General features: G+C 37.7%; 1 long non-coding RNA gene across 1 annotated transcript; it reads right to left on the reverse strand.

Annotated features, from left to right (window-relative positions):
• Positions 1 to 11,637: 11,637 nt before the first annotated feature.
• On the reverse strand, positions 11,638 to 19,215 carry LOC110133928 (uncharacterized). Its single transcript, XR_002312905.2, has 3 exons — positions 18,936 to 19,215; positions 18,057 to 18,138; positions 11,638 to 11,775 (listed from the first exon to the last, which is right to left on the reverse strand). It is a non-coding gene; the product is annotated as an uncharacterized lncRNA (long non-coding RNA).
• Between the last annotated feature and the right edge of the window lie 249 nt (positions 19,216 to 19,464).

Below are 19,464 nucleotides of genomic sequence, written 5' to 3' on the forward strand. Positions count from 1 at the left end.
ACTGTAATAGGTTTATAATACTTTTCACACAAATAATACATAAAAAACAAAACACAAAAAATAAAGAAAACATTTTTAATCTTACAGTACAGTACCTTGAAAAGTACAGTAGTACAGTACAACAACTGGTGTACAGGGGCTGGCATTGAGTTAATGGGTAAGAAGAGTTATGACTAGAGGAGGGAGGATGTGGGAGATGGTAGAGCTGAAGATGACATGATACACTGGATTACTACACCACTGCTGCTTTTATGCTTGCTTCCACACATCCTGGGTTTGAAATAAAGATACCATACTCCATGCAGTACTGTAAAGTACACAAAAGCACAACTACTTCTAGAGTACACACACAATAATGTACACCAGACCCGTGAACCTACTTATGTGAATGCTCATTTGCATCTTTGAAAGTTCACAACTTGAAGGCTTATGTGTAGGGGACTTACTGTAAAGCTATTCTTTTCTACTCTGCTCAAAACTCTGTTTATGGAATTCGATTCAGCACCAATGCACAATGGCCGAGCTTTTGGCATCAGTATCAATAAGCTAAATAAGGAAACTGATATGATCACTTTAATAGGTGGAGAGTAAATATTTGACAAAATCCAACATCCATTCATAATAAAAACTCAAGGCAAGCTAGAAATAGAGAGGCACTTCTTCAACTTGATAAAGAACATCTACATGAGACTTATATCTAATGTCATACTTATTGCTGAGAGGCTACATGCTTTCACCATAGGATCAGGAACTCAGCAAAAATGTTCTCTCTCACATCTTTTCATCATTATACTGGAAGTCTTAGATAATGCAATAAGAAAAGAAAAGTAAATAAATAAAACTAAATAAATAAAATTTAAAAATGAGTAAAAGGAAATTAAAGGAATAAATAAAACTTTTCTCACAGATGAAATATTTGTCTATATAGAAAAATAACAAAAATAAAGAAAAAAAAAGCAGACAAACTCTTGGAAGTAATAAATGATTATGAGATGGTTGTGAGATACAAAGTTGATATGCAGAAGTTAACTAGTTTTCTTCATATCTGCAGTTAGTAGTCAGATTTCATAAAAACATAACATCACTTACATTAACACCAAAAGAAAGGCTAAGTAAATGTTGCAGTATACATTTAACAAAATATATATGTAAACTGTATAAGAAAAAGTACAAGATTCTGATGAAACAAATAAGTCTAAATAAATGGGCAAGTATTCCATGTTCATAGAAAGTCATTCAATAATATTAGGATCCCAGTCCTTACCAGCTTGATCCATACATTTATTTTTTTTTATTCATAACTTTAAGGCAATATAAATCATAATCTCATCAAGCAATTTTGTGGATTTTAAAAAATTAACTTACATGGAAAGGCAAAAGATACAGACTGGCAACACAATATTGAAGAACAAAGTCAGAAAAGAAAAAAAAAAAAAAAGCTGACTTCAAGATGCATTAGAAAGCAACAGCAATAATAACACAATGAAATGTGTTATTGGTGAAAGAATAAATAAATATAGCAGAATAGAAAGCTAAAACTAGAACCATACAAATGTAGGCCTGAGATTTAAATGTAAAGTGCAGTTTAACAAAGGAGTAAAGGCAATTGAAATAGATAAAGGTGGGTGTTTTCAACAAATGGTCCTGAAACAATTGAATATCTATTAAAAAAAAAAAAAACCAAAAGTAGATATTAACCTTACACTTTTAACACACGCACATGCACACACACATGCGCACACACACAAATAAATCAGAGTGATCATACATAAAACTGCCAACTGAAACAAATGTAAATGCAATGTGTGAGTCATAAGTAAAGTTTTCTTTGGGGCAAAATGATGACTGTAGCTTAGGAGAAGCATCTCAGATGTGCTCTGAGAAACTGCTCCAAAAAGGTGGGCAGGAAGGTCAATATACACATGAGCTTAGTGAAGAAGGACATGTGCAGTAAAGCACACAAATGCACAATTTTTGCAAAAGGTTGCTGCTAGTTATGAGGAACAGATGTCTCCACAAATGATTTTAGTACTTTTCTAGATCTAAGGAGATGCAAGAATTTGGGCTCATAAAATCCTTTCCTGAAAATATCTAACTATCTGAAGTTCTGCCAGTTTTTCCCAGAGCGCTAGAGGGCCTCATTTTTGCTTTCTGCTCCGGATTCCTTTCAAGGTGTGTTGAAGGTCAGCAACTGCAGTGGCTAGTGACTTCATTCTTGTAAAGGCAGATGGCAAGTGCCAATTTTTAATTGGCAGACTTACGTGTACAATGCTAAACTATAACACTTCTAGAATATAACGCTGCAGAAAATAGAGGTGAGCCTGCCTAAAACAAATAATATAACATCAAAACTATAATTCATGAAAAAATGATATGATGACATCATTATAGATAAAAACTTCTCTTCTGTGAAGACACTGTAAAGAGAACTAGAAAACAAGCCACAACATGTGAAAAAAATATCTGCAAAACACACATTTGAAGGACTGTGTCCAAAATAGTCAAATGGCTCAGCAAGAGGAAAGCAAACAACTCTATGAAAAAGTGGGGAAAATATCTTAGTAGACTCCTTGCCAAAGAAGACAAATGGATGGAAAAATAAGCATATTAAAAGATGCTCAGTATCATATGTTGTTAGGGAATTACAATATAAAATAATGATGAGATACTACTACCTGCATATTAGAATGGCTAGACACCAAATTACTGACAACACCAAATTCAAGCTAGGATGTGGAATGACAAGGAATTCTGACTCATGCTGGTGTGAACACAAATGGTACAGCCATTTTAGAAAACAGTTTGGCAATTTATTGAAAATCTAAACTTAGTCTTAAACAAATAATCCAGCGCATTATTCCTAGGTATTTACCCAATGAGTTAAAAATATATATCAAGACAAAAACAGGCATCTAACTATTAACATCTGCTTTATTGATCATCACCAAAAATTGGAAGAAGCCGATATGCCCTGAAGTAGCTGCATGGATAAGCAAACTGGAGTTCATACAATGAAATATTATTCAGTGATAAAAAGAAATGAGGTGTCACAGCATGAAAAAACATGAAGGAACCTTAAAAGCATATTGCTGTGTAAAAGAAGCAAGACTGAAAATATTGCATATTATATGGCTCTAATTGTATGAAGGAAAAAGCAAAACTATGAAGGCAGTAAATGGTTGGAGGATATCAAGGACTTGGGCATGAATAGATGAAGTGTTATAGCCACGCTTTCCAGGAAGCAAACTCACTCAGAAGGACAATGCAGATAGTGGAGTGCAGTTTATTACACCCGTGGGCCCAAGGCAGAGTCTCCTCTTAGCCAAGGACCCCAACCAGCATTTGTGAAAATCTTTTATACCCCATGTGTACGTGTCCAAACCCACCACCCCAAATCCCTTGAGGCTTACAAAGGAAGGGTAAATACAATCACAATAACCCCATCATTCACGTGTTATGTGTTCAAACAGTTAATAATCAATAAGCCCACGGTTACATTCCAACCAGTTAATAACCGATAAGCCTGTGGTTACATTCCAATAGATACTGTCTGGAGGCAGGGGTGATTAGTGTCTGTTTTCTCTTAGGTGATGAGTAACCTGGATATGATCTTCAAGGTTCCCCTGTCCGGAGGGGGTCTTATCCTTCCATTGTCGTTCCCACAGGCACTAAGCAGAGAGTTCAGAGTCCACTGGAGAGGTGGCTGAGCAGCACGGACAGGCCTCAGATGGAGTCCAGGCCCTAAGAATTCCTTCTTCAGAAGTACAAAGGATTTTCAGGACAGTGAAATGATTCTGCATGATACTGAAAAGTTGTTGTTGACCCACGAAAAGACAATGGGATTCTTCATCTCTGGAGGAGAAGAATTCAATCCGGGGCCAGAGAGGCTTGATCGCTCAGAGCTTTTGTGTAATAAAGTTTTATTAAAGTATAAAGGAGACAGAGAAAGCTTCTGACATAGGCATCAGAAGGGGGCAGAAAGAATACCCCCCTGCTAGTCTTAGCTGGATGTTATATAGTCACTAGCAGTCTGTTAATGAAAGAAAGGAATGTCTTAAAACTCAGAATGGCACCAGGCCCCTCATCCATAAGATGTATTTTGGGATAATCTTGGCACCAAACAATTCATCCTGGGCCATAAAAAGATTGACTTGAATCTTGTAGAAAGGCAGATTACCATACAAATAATTTCATTTACATAGATTAGGGGAACAATGTCTGAGTATAACATACTGGTTTGTCCTAGGCAGAACCAACTTGAAGACAGCGTCTGAGGTAAATGTATGATACATTGACATAGCTTAAGACAAACATTTCCATAAGAAAAATGCATTGGTTAACTCAAGGTTTGAGAGTAGTTAACTTCAGGTGAAACCAGGTGTAATTACGGCAACACAGTATTTTAAAAGAAACCTCCATTTAAATTTGTATAGAGAAGGAAAAAAAAAATCACTAGTTTGTTTCTTCCTGCTGCTTAAGAGAGATAAAAATGTCTGATACTTGCAGCCTATTTCCTCCATTTGGAGACCCCTGTCCTTCTTGCCTATTACCCTCTTAATACAGTAATGATGGATACGTGACATTACACATTATCGAAACCCACGGAGCTACACAACATAAAGAGAGAATCCTAATGAAAACTATGGACTGCAATTAAAATGTAATGTGCAAATATCAGTTCATCAAGTGTAACAAATGCACCACACTAGCGTAAACTATTTACAAAAGGGGGGAATTTGTGAGGGAAAATGAAGGTATGTGAGAACTTTCTGCTCAGTTTTCCTGTAAAACTAAATAGGCTGTGAAAGTATATATTGACTTGAAAAATTAAAAGATAAGAACTCAAACTATGATATGACTAGTTGGTTAACTTTCTGAAGGCCATGTAGGAGTTGGAACACATGTTCCTACCTGCTTCATTAGTTAGGCTGAAAGCTAGGAGCTCAGGACTCAGGCTACAGAATTCCATATTCCCCACACCTTTCACTGTAGCTTCAGTCATTCTTAGTTCCCAATACTCTCTTGCCTTTAGGGCAAAGCATCACATTGTATTTCAGTGACCCACATTCTTTCTTCTGAGGAATGAATTCCTGCTTAACAGCAAGCTGAGCATATCAGTTCTGCTGACTCTAGTGCTCCTCATCTTCATAAGTTTCTCTAGCCAGCTAGAACCACTTCCTAAAGAACACATATCTGTAAGAGGACTCACCCAGTTGAAAGTGTCATCTATCTGCCTATTCCAACTTTCATGTAGAGATGGATCTAATTATTCTTGTTTCTAGGCTTGACCCAACTTCAAGGATTTCCAAAGTATCCTAAAATGTAGAATTATCCTGAAAATGTATAACAATGTATAAATTGCTAAGATCTATTCAATTCAATTAATATTTGAGAAGTAAAAATAAAATTTCCCACTCTTCCCTATCCACTCCTCACACACACAAGTAGAAAGATAGATACATGATAGATAGACAAAAGGTAGATGAGAGACTGATGGAAACACAACATTGCTACATTATTGGGCTTGTATGTGATTTTTCTATCTGTAAGCATTTTGCACATGGTGACTGACAGGTAGCCCCAACTAGTAAAAAATAATAATCTAAGATGCAAAAATAGAGCAGTAGACCATCACCTCTCCTCCCAGGAACAGCTCCCAGAACTATGTGATGCGTGTATGTTTTGGGGAGGCACCAAGCACACCCATGGGGACAAGCTGAAGTGACGGAGAGGGTCTGCACTGGACCACAGCATCCAGTCCCAATGCTTTATGGCATATAGATGGGGAAACAATGGGAGCAGTGACAGACTTTATTTTCTTGGGCTCCAAAATCAATACAGATGGTGACTGCAGCCATGAAATTAAAAGACACTTGCTCCTGGGAAGAAAAGCTATGACCAACCTAGACAGCATATTAAAAAGCAGAGACATTACTTTGCCAAAAAAGCTCTATACAGTCAAAACTATGTTTTTTCTAGTGGTCATGTATGTATGTGAGAGTTGAACCATAAAGAAGGCTGAGTGCTGAAGAATTGATACTTTTGAACTGCGGTGTTTGAGAAGACTCAAGAGTCCCTTGGACTGCCAGGAGATCAAATCAGTCAATCCAAAGAAAATAAATCCTGACTATTCATTGGAAGGGCTGATGTTGGAGCTGAAGCTCCAATACTTTTGCCACCTGATTTTGGGAAAGATTGAAGGCAAGGGAAGAAGGGGATGATAGAGGATGAGATGGTTGCATAGCATCATTGACTCAATGGACATGAATTTGAGCAAGCTTCAGGAGATGGTGAAGGGCTTGGAAGCCTGGCGTGGTGCAGTCTGTGGGGTCACAAAGGGTCAGACGTGACTGAGTGAATAAACAACAACAACATGAAAGAGGCTTACTGGACATATAAGCGTAAAGGAAGTTTCAGGAAGCCTCGGGGCCTGTGATCATAAACACAACGTTCAGAGGAACCCCTGGACTGCTTGTCCAGGGCAGATATGACACCCTCTGAGAGGTTAGGTTTCCCTGAGGAAAGAGAACTCTGAATGAGTCCTATTAGAGTAAAGTAATGAAACAGGTTCTAACAGTGGCAGACTATCCAGATACAAGAACTTTGAAGAAAATCCAGCAAACAATTGAAGTTTAATTCAAAAAGACTGCTATATAAAGGGTAAATCTTCAGAAGATTCTCACTATGATAATTGAATACTGTTAAATATCCTTCATGTCAAATCTATAAATTAGGAGGACAATGGAAAATGTTCAAATATAATCCATTTCCATTGTGGAAAATAGTGTTTGACTTTAGGGCTGAAAAAATCATACGATAGTCAAGAGTTGGACATTCTGTCTTATTTTTGTGTTTATATTTACTGAAGTTTTAAAAAAATAAAACTATTTATGAAGTTTTCAAAAAATAAAACTATTTATGAATGCTGAAATGTAATATCCATAAGGCAAAATTCTTTAAAGGAAAATATTTAAAATGATTTACAATTTTGGAGGTACAAAGATAAGTGAAAATTGAGTAAATGAAAACAATCTATTCATATTATAAATATGTGAAATCTCTCATAGGATGTACTAACACATGATGATAAATTTGCTAAACAATCTGAATGTTGTAAAATATTAACTTCTGCAGTTATATTGATGGATGTGTACTAAAGAGATGGCATTCTATTCCTTCACACCGGTTTACATGGATTCATATACACAGATACCACCTACAACTTGGAATTAAAAAATTGATGTCCTTCTGATAGTTAAAAACAGAAAATTCAAATAATTGGACTGGATCATGAATATTTACACTTGGTTTATGAAGACAATGTAGTTTAGAAGCCAGAGTAAGACTAGCACATAATCTAACTGACAAATGCAGAGGAATGATATGCCAGTTAGAAGCAAGAATATTGTGAGCTTGGAAACCACAAAATAATTGTCATAGAGAAAACTCAAAAAAGCCCCCTCTTGGGAAGATGCTGATATTGAAAATTAGACAAAATATTCTCTCTGCTTCAATATCCATGTTGAGGATATAGTTACAGCTGATTTTCACAGTTTAATGCTGTGAGTCTTTAAATCATGTAAACATAACCTGCTTTGCTTAGAGTCTATACTCATCAATTAAATCCACAATTGATTGTCCCTGTATATTATAGTTACAAGGAGGGATTGTATTGGCCAGGCCACTATAAAGATGTTTATCTTTTCCAACTTCATTGAAAAACTAATAAATCACCATCAAAGTTATATGATTTTATTTAAAGGAATTTCAGCATTATAAATCATGAATTCACTGAAATGACAGACATGAAGTCAGATGGTATTACTCCAAGCAGCTCACCTAAATCACTCTGTCTCTAAATATCATTAATTACCATTGGGTGTTTCTATATCTGATAGGTTGATTAGGATTATCAGGTCATCACAGACTATTGAGTAGAAAATTGTCCCAAGGGAATCAAATTCAAATGTAACTTCATGAGTAAAATGCAATAATAAACTATGGCATATATTTCATCAAGCTCTGATAAAATCTTTGCAATATCAGATGCAACATGAAAAATGTAGCCCATCATCCATTCAAGTTCACTAATTCAAAGACCCACATAGAGATAGGGATTTGATCAATAATGCCTGTGGAGCCTAAGAAGGGATATTAAATCTAATGTTATTCTGTAGATTTCATCTTGATGACATACTTGGGAAATGTGTTTTATTTAATATTAATAATCCCCTCAAATATTTGCTCTCTCAAGAACTTATATTACTTTTGTGGTTCTTATCAGACTATTCAGGGAGAAAAATATATTAAGATTAAAGATAAGCTGGAAGTAATAACATTTTCATAAATCTGATTTATAAATCTCATAAAAACTTGGAAATAGCCCCTTAGTTTTTGCCATATCACTTATAGATAACTGATATTTTGAATAAAACTTGTATTGTCTCATTTCTCCTTTTTCTTTTTTAATCAACAATACTGAGTTGTAAAATTTCATTTTTCTACATGACTCTATTAGTATCTATTGTACCTCTGAAAACCCATTTCAGATATTAGCACTTGGTATTTTCTAGAATTTGTTTGTGTCTTTTATACATTGAAATTTGAAACTACAGTTTTGTCTGTTGAACAGCACCAAACACCAAAGAGAAAAATGGTGACTAGCAGAGAGAATGATTATTCAGAAGTCACCATCTCAACTGCTTTTTCAGGACCCTTTGCTTGCTATTTTGGACATCCTTCATATGTTCCCTAAACTTGAGCTATTGCCCTTTGTGCATCCATGTGTTCACTTAATATGAACTTTTAGTCTATACCCACTAGTATGTGTATACATCACACCACAAAATAAGCAGTTAGCTTTTCATAAACTAACATTTGTTGAAAATGATATTATTTGTCATGCATTGCTATAGAGGCTGGGGATACCAAAATCACAGAGAGAGACCTGTGTCCTTTGTTCAGAGAGCAGACAGGATGGTGGCATAGATGCTATGCCTAAAAATAAAGTACAAAAGTTGAGCTTTTCAAGGATAAAGGTAAATCTAGCAAGCACAAAATCTGGGTAAAATTCTATGTTCTTCCTAGAAAAAAAAATATAAACAAACAAAAAGGTCCCTAGGAATTCATAAAAAGGTAACATTCTGAGACTCAAATACCCTCCATGGGATCAAAAACACTAGGTCCAATTTAAAATGTAGAAATAAGGAAAAGAAAAGCAGATAAACTTCTGCCAAAATCAAATAAGTGAAATAAAATATATTACCTCTGTAATAAATATAAACTATGAGAGAAAAAAATATAATCTTAGAAGATAAAGAGTGAAGTTCTTCCTCATGGGAATTATCTGAGTAAGCAATAGACCCATAGAAAGAATAAACTAGTGAGATAAGTAAGGACATATATGTGTGTCTCTGAAGGCCCCGTGTTCTAGACTTGAAAATTAATTTACCTAATAATTCCACAATCAGTGAGTAAAACCCAAAACTATTGAATTTCAACCTTAATGGAAAAAGAAGTTCAGTAAATACTCAGGTATAAATAAATATATGTTAAAATAAGTTTCAGTTTTGTATTTTAGAGCATTAAATGATAAATATAATGAAGTATACACAAAGCCTTGTATAGAGTAGGCTGTTATCAAATATTTTTATAGGTAAGTTGCTAACATTAGTAAGAAGAGTAAGAAAGAAAACTATATATCTAATGCTCATAGAAAAATTCTTCTCACGTACTCACGTTTACATATTTGCACTTAAACTTAGCTGACAGGTAGATGGATCAAATAGGAGCTGACAAATACGAAAGATGTGCTCAGTCATGAAATACATCAGCTACAGAAGGTTAAATCTAAGTGAATATTTAATCTTTCATAGAGAAGTAAATGTAAAAATAAAAATATTAATAAAAATAATATTAAAATGTAGATTTAATTGCTGGTTATATTTATAAATAAATTTCTGAATTTTATGCAAGAAATAAAGAAGACAGTAAAAGCAAATTAAATTTGCATTTTATAGATGCAGATATAATAGATACCATTATCTTCTATATGCTAATAACTGAGGAGAAACAAGAGGTTATAAAGAGCTAGTAGAATAAAGCCACAACATGATAGATTCAAATCACTGGAAGAAGGCAGACAGGTGAACGGTCTTGTGTACAAATCTCTTGTCTCAGAGATGTCTGACAAGGTTCTGTTTTACATGCAGAGGGCACCCACAGGAGGAAGGAACTTGAACCATGCTCCCCCCAAGACATGTCTGGAGGCTGACACCACTGCAATTATGTGATGTGAAGTGATCAGTCTGCCATTTCAGAAGTTATTGTATAAGCTTGGACCATGCAAAATTAACAATAATAGATAAGTAATGAATAAAAATAGATAAGAGACCTATAATATTTGCATAAATCAGGTGGCTAAGAAAGTTACAAGAAAGTCCTACAACAGGTGGGACATGCACCTCAGGAAGTCAAGGCTGGTTCTGCACCTTCACATTTGCTACCCAGCTGTTGTCTGAAGGAAGATTTCTGCATGTGTGATCTTACAAAGCCTGAAGTTAGAAAGTCTGATCTTCAAGATATAATCAGTTAAGGCATGTTCTGCATTCAACCATTGCAAGAGATACAAGAAGAAAACAGGTAAAATTCACAAAAAATATTAAAGAAATATATTTGTATCAGAATATATATACTTTGCTATTAGAAAACAGAAGCTCACCTACTAAAAGACACAGTACCAATACTTGTTGACAAGTAACATAAGAGTGTATAAGTGTATATAATATGACATTAAGGAAGAAAACACTTATGCATAATTCAATGATAAAAAATATTATAAAACATATGCATTCTGATCTAAAGATTATAAAGATTACACATGTTTTTTTCCTAATATATATGTGTATATATATATACACATATATTAATATATATAGCCATATGTGCCTACTATTTGGTTAAAGAAAAAATAAATTTTTAATCCTCAGGATATTCACAAAGTAATATTTCCTTATGACTTTGATAATGAATTGAACTCACTGAAGTCCTCTTCAATCTGAGGGAGTTCAGTTCTCCATTCATCTAGAGAGCACCATTTACATCCCACAGTCCTCAGGCGGCTTTGACAAAGGAAAGCAAATCGCTGGGCACACATTGATGTCTGGGCACCAATATGAAAAGGAATATCATTTACAAGATACATCACAAGAGAAATATAGAAGTTGACATTTTTTTTCAAGCTGACTTCACACTACCCATAGTTAGAAACAACCCTTGAAAATGAACAGTGAGAGCAGAGTTTTGGGGTCTCAGTTACTTAAGAGAGATGCTCTTTTCTCTGGAACATCATGCATCCTTCTCAAGTCAGGCATGACAGCCCAGCTGAAATGGACGTTTTCCTTAGCACTCTGGCTTTCTAAATTAGCTGTGGTGGGAGTCTGCTCCTCACCTCCTGCAGCTCCCAGCTGGACACTAAAAGGTTGAAGACTATACAGGAGTAGACTCAGAATCTACAAAAATGTCTAAAGTCATCAGAGCACTGATTTCAGTTGCCTCCACTAATACCCCTTCATGTTAAATGGGGTTAGGAGACATCATCAGAGCTCAATTAAGCTTCTCCTAGGTACTCACCTGGCACAGGCAGAGCTGAATTCTATATGCCAGTCTCCAGGCTGCATCCAGCTTCCTATGGTTCTTGATTTTCAAGTCACCATATAGTATTTCTTGGTATTTGCCCTCTCTTGGCGACCCTGCCACAGCTATTCTTTGCAGTGTCTAGCAGCAAGACATAAACAAATGTAAGGAAAGGTTTTGAGAAAGTTAATTTTTAGATAGATTGATAAGAAGTCCCAGGTACCCAAGGAGGAGAAAGGGGCCTGGGGCTCTCTAGGATGATAAAAGGACAATATTTTTATCCTACATTGCTTAGTCTTAGTCACTTATTTATTTTTTTTTTTTTATTTAAGCCCAGAGCTAATGGCTCAAGGGTATGTTTTTTCTCAAGCTCTGAACTAATGATTATATAACAACAATGTATCTTGCTTGAGAATATGTTTCTCTTTCTTAACAGGAACCTCCTGACTAATCTTGTTATGTTAAGACCAATGTTGTAAGACTTGTTGCAAGCATTCTGGTAAGACCTTTCTATTGTTAGTGCTAATCTTGTTAATTTAAGATGTACCTTGTTGGAGTGGGTCTCCTAAAAGTATATAAGGACTTGCTAAGAGGAGAGTATGGAGCCCTCTTCACCCCCCTTCTGATGTCTATGTCAGAAGCTTTCTCTGACCTTTTTCACTGTAGTGAAAGTTCTGCCATGCAAAATATCTGAGTAATCAAGCCTGGTCCCTGATCCTGAAGCTAAATCTTCTTTGGAGATCACAAATCTAACACCATTCAGCTATCAGCTTCATGTACAGCAGAAAGGAGTGGGGATGAGTCTCAATCAGATCTAGGCTTAAAATTTTAGCCTCTTACTAGCCCTGATTTTAGACAAGTTACTTAAATATTTGGGGCTCAGTTTCCTCAACTGTGAAAAGCAAACAGTACTAATAGTAGACCATGTTAACATCCTGCCCAAGGTCATCTCCATGTACCCAGATGCCTCTGGCTTCCTGTTTTCTCCATCAGAGGACATCCGGGAAGCAGATCTGCTTCATCTTAGGCAGGGCTGGCTAAGAGCGCTGAGGAGCCAGTGCTCCAAGAGCGAGTCTCCGATCCTGAGATGGTAACTGGCAGGTGAGCACATGACTCTCGCCATTCCCAGCTCTGAGCCTGCCCCGTGTGGCCTCTCAGCACGGCAGCCCCGGCAGGCTCAGTCCCAAGTGCCCTTGGAAGTGGCACATCATTCAGCCCCACGTGTCTGGCCAGATTCCCATCTGTCTTTGCCAAGTCTTCAGAGAACTTCCTGGGTCCCTTCCCAAATCAACTACTACACTTAAATTCTTTCTCAGGACCTGAACAGGGAAGAGCATAAATAACAACTACTAAAGTTCCAGAGAGTAAACATATTATTTGTGAGGATCAAATAAACAGAGCTCATATAAGATGCGCAGCACAGCGCAGCGCTTGATGCCAAATAGGCTTTTAATAAACACACTTCCCCTCTCCTTACCACATCCTTCCACATGCTTTCTGTTAGAAACACTTGTGTTCATGCCAAAGATAAAAACATAACAAAAAGGACAAAGAAGTCCAAACGATGGAGGTTAAATGTGACCTCTATTACTGTTAGAGGTGCTCTAAGATGGTTTAAGCCTGTAGCTAAAAGTGGTTTTCAAAGCAGGTACCTGGAACTAGGTCCACTAACCTACTGACAACACTGAAAACCAGAAGTCCTTCAATTCGGAGGTTGAGCTTAGTGATTCTAAGTGTGGAATAATGAAGGGGAATGAGAGGGACAATGGTATGTCTTTCCAGTTCTTCTTCCTCTATAAAAACTTGATGCCTCCCAAGGGGGGAAAAAAAAAAAATAAAACAAGAGCGATGTAAGTCCAGAGAAATGTAGGGAGAGGAGAGAGGGAGAGAGACAGGGTGTCGGGGAGAGAGGGAGAGACAGGGAGGGAGGCAGAGGGAGGGAGAGAGGGAGAGGGAGAGAGAGAGAGAGAGGGATGGAGTTTGTGTGACTTCTGAGGCTGAGAGGTCCTGCAGAGTACTGTGGCTTGCAGATTGGAGGCCCAGGAAGGCAGATCATGCAAGAGGGTCTGAGTCTGAAGGCCTGAGAGGTGGGGCAGCTGATGATGCAGATCCCAATCTGAGGGCAGAAAAAGTGAGAAGACATGTTCCAGCACAAACAGGGAGGCAGGAGAAAAGGTGGCAGATTCACCTTCTTCTGCCTTTCCTTCTCTTCAGGCCCTTGAGGACGGGATGGTGTCCACCCACCTGAGGAGGGCAATCTACCACCTCAAATGCTAATCTAATCCCAAACCATCCTCACAAATGCACTCAGAAATAATGGTTGATCTAGGCACTCCATGGCCAGTTAAGCTGACACCTAAACTTAACCTTGCAAGGGAGAAAAAAGATTAGAAAATATAACTCTAATGGATCTCAAAATAGAAAATGTAACTCTAATGGATCTCAAACAATAAAATCTCCAGCATCTCAAAACATAAAATCCAAATATTGTTCTGTTGGGGAGCATTTCACAAAGCTCATTTGCTGCACAGTGGCTAAATTAACCTCCAAGTCTGAAGGTTCGTTGCTTTTCTATTTCTCATCCCAACTATGGTCAGCTATATTGCCCGATATCAGAAATTCAGCAATAATATTGCATGATAATATAAAGCTACCCCAATAAAAAATGCTAGCAACATGGAAATAGCCCAAATTCAAATACACTCCTTTTATAAATTTTAAGGAAAACATAAAGGTTAAAAACTCTGTCCTTTAAATTAGGTTGATGTACAAAGATTAAAAAAATAATGAGAACTAGAGTCAATACCATATGACCTGTCTATATGGTTTATTAGGATATTGAGTCCTCCTCAATTACTTAATCTCATTCTTAGCCAAACAAATCCTTCATGCTAGAGGTAGGATTCCTCCCACAGCTGTCACTTGTCCTGTTTCTCAGAAGGCTGGTGTATGGTGTCCCCAAAGCAGAGACATTACTTTGTCAACAAAGGTCCATCTAGTCAAAGCTATGGATTTTCCAGTAGTCATGTACGGATGTGAGAGTTGGGCTATAAAGAAAGCTGAGTGCCAAAGAACTGATGCTTTTGAACTGTGGTGTTGGAGAAGACTTGAGAGTCCCTTGGACTGCCAGGAGATCAAACCAGTCCATCCTAAAGGAAATCAGTCCTGAATATTCATTGGAAGGACTGATGCTGAAGCTGAGGCTCCAGTATTTTGCCACCTGATGTGAAGAGCTGACTCATTAGAAAAGACCCTGATGCTGGAAAAGATTGAAGGCAGGAGGAGAAGGGGATGACAGAGGATGAGATGGTTGGATGGCATCACTGACTCGATGGACATGAGTTTGAGCAAGCTCCAGGAATTGGTGATGGACAGGGAAGCCTGGCATGCTGCAGTCCATGAGGTCACAAAGAGTCAGACATGACTGAGGGACTGAACTGAACTGAACTGATGGGATCTCCAGAATTTATTGTTAGGGATACTTTGGCTGAAGAAACTCTCCCATATGGTCTTGGGTTGATTTATTCATTGGTTTTCCCATGCATGAGTTTGACAAAGAGTGAGCTTGATTGTAGGTAAATTTAAAACATCTATCAGAAGACTGGGGGATCCCAGGATATAAAGCAGACCCTGACAGATAAGTCAAGTATATTACAAATGTGGGACAGAACTTCACTGAAGGTAGTGGAAGAAAAAGAGTTATCTAAATGACTCTAGAAAGCAGTGTTTCAGTTGAATGCTTGAAGGCCAAAGATGGCAGGTGTGTTTTCCTGAAGATACCATTTTCCCAAAGACATTCAGTAGCCCTGAAACTACTCAATCTGTATTTAAGTGTTGTGCAAATAAGTAAATAAATTGTAGTTAATGGAAAACCAGGTTTCTTACTTTTAAAGAAACAAGAGTGCAGGTAGGGTAAGCCTTGTGATGCTAGATTAGAGCAGAAGGTATCAGTCTACGAGAGTGTGTGCACACTCAGCTGTCTAACACTTTGTGACCTCATAGACTGCAGCCCACAAGACTCCTCTATCCATGGGGTTTTTCAGGCAAGAATACTGGAGTGGGTCACCATTTCTTCCTCCAGAGGATGTTCCTGATTTACTGAATGAACCTGCATCTCTTGCATTTCCTGCATTGACAGACAGATTCTTCACCACTAAGCCACCTGAGAATTCCAGCAGTGTAAACTCCTTTCATTTTAATGGAGAGATGGTGAGTTAATATGCAGACATGTAGGTAGATAGATGATAGGAAAGTAGGTAGGTAAGTAGATATCTAGACAAGATAATTAGAGTCCTGTGTGTGTGTGTGTGTGTGTGTGTGCATGCTTTAGCATACAGGAATAATTGCTAGATCTTCTACTGAGAGGGCCTAGAAACAATGCCACTACATCAGCAAGGAGCACAACCAGAGCCTGTATTGACTGAATCTCTCTAACCAAAGAAACCAGAGCTCCCTTCATAAATGATTGATGAAAAAGTGAAAGTGAAAGTCGCTCAGTCGTGTCTGACTCTTTACAACCCCCTGGACTATAGTCCATAGATTCTCCAGGCCAGAAAACTGGAGTGGGTAGCCTTTCCCTTCTCCAGGGGATCTTCTCAACACAGGGATTGAACCCAGGTCTTCCACATTGCAGGCAGATACTTTACCAGCTGAGCCACAAGGGAAGTCCACAAGATGATGTAGATCATCTTGAAGTGTCAGAAAATAATGAAATGCTTTGCAAATAATGAGAAGATGCAGGCTTGTCAAAAGGACACAGGAGCCCATGTGAAAGAGCTTCCAATGATGAAAGCTGGAATAACTATCCCCAAAAGAAATAATGATAGTGTTGTTTTATGTACCAAAGAATAAAAGAAGTATCCTTGATTCCATATTAATATAAATAAATGATCAAATATATGAATAAATGGAAGTTAGGGACAAAGTTCTTACAGAAAATTCCAAGTAATCAATATAGAAAATTAAGGGGAATAGAAAAATCACCATTATAGCTGCGTAGCAATAATTTCTGCAGGCCAGATCCATGAATGAATGGCAAAATAAGAAACAAAATTTTAAAGAGAAACAGAATATTTTCATAGCCTAGAAGCAATATAATATAAATATATGTATATATATCTATATTAATTACTAGGGTGGTTTTATTATATTGCCATAAATTCCTTGAGTTAAAGACATAGTGATTTACATCTAAAAGAATGCAGAATGAGAATAAATAGTTACTTTACAGTGGAGAAATCTAGAAGATTCCACCTTAACCAAGGGATAAAAGCTAAATGCCCTAACCCCAGACAAGATGGGGTGAGAAGGGCGCACACCTTAGTTGTCTTCTTCCCCTCAAAAAAACATAGCTTTAGTCTAATCTTGTGTGAATATCATGCAAATCCCAGTTAGGGAACATTCTACAAAATATTTAAGCAGATTTCTCAAAAGTGTGGATCGTGGAATGTTCAGAGACCATCACCACTTAGCAGAGAGGAAGGAGATGGGGTCACTCCTGGATAGGGTGATGAATAGGAAACAAAAGAAGAAGGAAAAAACAACAACAACTAGTGGAAACCTACTGAATCCAAACAAAATCTCTAGTTAAATTTAATATAAGAACTTTTTTTCAAAATAGGAAGATCTTTGACATCCTTGCTTTCAAACCTGTCTATAAACTACTCTGCAGTTTACTCCTTATGTTAAAGACCTCAAGATCAAACTTGGAAATAAAAAACAAATCCTCCTTAAAAAAATGTTATTTTAAAAGATAGATTTTACACATTTCTCAGTGAGACCCACATCTTAGATTCTAGTTAAAAGTGTTCTCAACATTGACCTCACACACCAATGCATCACCACCCATTCTTAAAATGGGAGTCGGAGAGCAGGATCTGTTCTCTGAACACCATTCCTGGTGCTGCCACAGACCACTGTCACAGCTAAATAAATAGCATCTGAACAACTTTGCCATATAGCAGAAATTAAACACAACATTACATACACACATGCTACTGTGGTTCATTGAAACTTATATGCCTGGGAGGGACAATGACGCTTTGTAATACTTTTTTCTAATATATTTTTTTCTCATTAGAGTCTCCTGTCTTCCTGTGTCAAGCGAATGGTTTGGATTAGGTAACATTTCAGTGTTCTTAAAGCTCTGACATTCTTGATTCTCAGAAATTGGTATTAGGGAAATCCATGTGATTGTTTGCCATACTAAATTTTGGTAATAATTTCATGTGTCATGTGAAATTTTATTTAAATGGTATTTTGAATTTGTATGATACATACTAGCATTTTAATATCCTGCTTACACTAGAGAAAACATTTGAAAATTCTCTCAATAAATAAATAAAATAGCATCTAAAGGAATACAGGTGAGCCCTCTTCCTTCCCCCCTTAACTCTGAATATGGCTAGTCTGGGGACACTTACCTGTCTCTATGCTGTAATACAGGGGCCCCCAACCTTCAGGATCTAATATCTGATGATCTGATAGGTGGAAGTGGTGGTGGAGCTGACATAATAATAAAATAGACATAAATTATACAGTAAATGTAATGTAATAAATGTAATGTGCTTGAATCTCCGCAAACCATCCCCTCACCCCCAGTCCATGGAACAATTGTCTTCCACCAAACTGGTCCCAGGTACCAAAAAGGTTAGGGATCACTACAATAATAGGCTGAAGGTACAACCTAAGATTACTGTGCAGTGGATGGAAAATCCAGTGGCATTGCAATTGTAAAAACATAAAATGTTGATTTATGCATTGATGTCTAAAGAGCTCTACACAATATCCTATCTCATGCTTGCTTGCAGTATGAAGCCAGGCTGTCCTTCCTATCTCATGTTTGCTTGCAGTATGAAGCCAGGCTGTCCTTCCATGGTTCAAGATCAGCTTGCAGCCATCTGTGTCCTAGAGCCACTGTCTTCTGGCTGAGGGAACCTCAGCCCCACACCCCTGCCACTCACATTTCAACAAAGCTCCTATGAACTGCAGGACCTGCTGAGACCAAAATCACAAGAGCCCTAAAGTTTCAAAGTCAGAGTCCCACACAGAACAGATATCCTCCTAGTCATTCCTGGCCTATTAGTGGCAATCAGCAACTGCTTTCCTTAAGGAATTCCAATCCGACTTTGTATTGGTCTTGTCCACATACTGGATAGGACACAATTAATATAAATGACTGTTAAAGGCTGATAATAATACAAAAGTGATGAGAGGATATAAGGGAACCATGTGTCCTCTAGGGCTGAAGGAGACTAGATGGGTCGGACAAACCTGGGGAGAAGACATATCTCAAGGCTTACTGGGGAAAGCATGCTGAGCCTCTGGGCAGCAGGGAGTATGCAGATTTTCCCAAACTGGAGCTGGTCTGCAAGTCACTGAGAAGTGGAAACGCAACTCTCATAGTACAGGGCCCACACCCAGGTCACTGGCAGGCCATGACATGGGCCTGGAGACTCAGGCCCTACAGGAAGCAGCAGCTAGAATGTAGCAATGCAGTCAGGGACATTCAGGGTCCTGGTCGACATGTAGTGAAGGTCATTGTCAGGCTAGGTGGAGGCTGAAAATTCACTGAGCATTCTGGGTCCACTGGCCTCCTCCCAACACTCTGAACTCAAACAATGGGGTGCCCTCTGCCCCCAGAATTAGCATTATGCTCATCATAAAGGGGTGATGCTTAAAGAATTCTGTCCTTGGTGGCAGGGCAAATGTGAAATGTAAATTGGTAACAGTCAGATTTTTCTTCTAAATGTTCATCCTGATGCCCCATACCTTAACATCACCCTGGATTAAAAAAAACATTGAAAGGGACAGCCTTTGAAAACAAAACTG

The sequence above is a fragment of the Odocoileus virginianus genome, unplaced genomic scaffold (assembly GCF_023699985.2).
Source record: "Odocoileus virginianus isolate 20LAN1187 ecotype Illinois unplaced genomic scaffold, Ovbor_1.2 Unplaced_Scaffold_11, whole genome shotgun sequence".
Classification (NCBI taxonomy): Eukaryota; Metazoa; Chordata; class Mammalia; order Artiodactyla; family Cervidae; genus Odocoileus; species Odocoileus virginianus.